The following is a 1,567-nucleotide window of genomic DNA, read 5'->3' on the forward strand; positions in this document are numbered from 1 at the left end:
AATTGCACTTAATTTTTTTTTATTTAAGAGCGAGAGAATGTATAATAAAACTCAGCAACCACCAGTCAACATTACTAAAAAAGACCAAAACAAACAAAATAGAAGAAACAAAAATGCAAACCATATATGGAGGCCAACTTGGGTGAAACAAACGCAAGTAGACTTCGCGATTAGCATTCATGGAGGTACAATGACATTAATGGCACCGGTCTTCTTAAATCGTAAGGACCACGATAAATTAGCCAACGACAAACCATAGATATCAACTGAAATTAACACCGTTGATTTGTTAGATAAGGGTTAATCTACTGAAGATACGTGCCGTGATTAACACTTTTGTGCTGTGGACATACCCATAAGTCAAGCATCCATGAATGGAATTGCACGGTCAAGTCTAACATGAATGAAAGGAGAAATTTAAAATTTAAAATTTAGGATATATAATTTAGGATTTAAAATTTAGAATTTAGAATTTAATATTTAACTATTTAAACTTTAGAATTTAAGGAGTATTTCATAGGGGTGTACATTGTCTGGTCCGGTCTGAAGATCCGGCCCAGTCTCGAACACTTTAGGGGCTAATTTGATGTGATTTCATCAGGTTTAGGGTCGGATAAGGGTTTTAAAAAAAAAATCCGGTCATTATTTCGGATCAGGTCCGGGCCATAGCTCGGGTCACCCGAAGTCGACCCGGTAGCCGGTCATCATACACAATTAATATTTTGTATTATTAATGATGGATCATGACTATTCTTATGTGAAATTTAAGTATTGTAAACCTTAATATTTTGTGTTATTAGTCATTATAAGACTATAAATTAATATTTTATGTTTAGAATGCATAAGACTATAATTTTGTTGGTCATATATAATTGTTTTATTCCCCAGCCGTGTGGAACATGGATTAGTATTGTGTCCTTTATCCTGGATTCGCTCTAATGCTCTATACTACTTTTTTTTTTGGGTCATACTATATACTTCTTTATTTTGGGTATTTTTAGACACATTTTATTTTGGGTTAAAAATCTTGAAATTTCTGATGATTAAGCCCAACTTACACACTATTTTGGGTTAAAAATCTTGAAACTTCTGACGATTAAGCCCAACTTGGGGCTTATATAATATATTTTTTGGGCCTAAGGATGAGGATGCTCTTTTGGGCTTTGTTATTGAACGTAGATGAGGATGCTTGAAACTTAACCACAAGCATACAAGATGGTAAGTCCCAAAAATATAAAAGTACACAAGATGTCCTCATTTTTATATACATCATGAAGTTTTCGTATAATATCCGATTGTTTAGTTACTATTTAGGTGTCAGTAAATTGATAAAAAAATATTTAAAAAAATATTTTTTATTTTTTAGCTGTTTAATAAATTTTTAATAGTAAAAATAAAAATATTAAAAAATATTTTTTAAAAATAATTTATTTTTTTTAATTATTTTTCACATAATAAATAAATAAAAATATTTTTATATTATTATATCTAAATATAATTAAAAAATAAAAAATATTTCTATATAAAATATTTAAATACAAAATTATTTTTATTTTTTTAAAAGTTC

The 1,567-nt window shown here is 28.8% G+C and overlaps 1 protein-coding gene across 1 annotated transcript in view; it reads right to left on the reverse strand.

Annotated features, from left to right (window-relative positions):
- The window catches only part of LOC107611809 (kiwellin), a gene marked incomplete in the record, with an annotated part of 6,018 nt that overhangs the window by 3,322 nt on the left and 1,129 nt on the right, over window positions 1–1,567 (reverse strand).

This window comes from Arachis ipaensis, chromosome B08 (assembly GCF_000816755.2).
Source record: "Arachis ipaensis cultivar K30076 chromosome B08, Araip1.1, whole genome shotgun sequence".
NCBI lineage: Eukaryota > Viridiplantae > Streptophyta > Magnoliopsida > Fabales > Fabaceae > Arachis > Arachis ipaensis.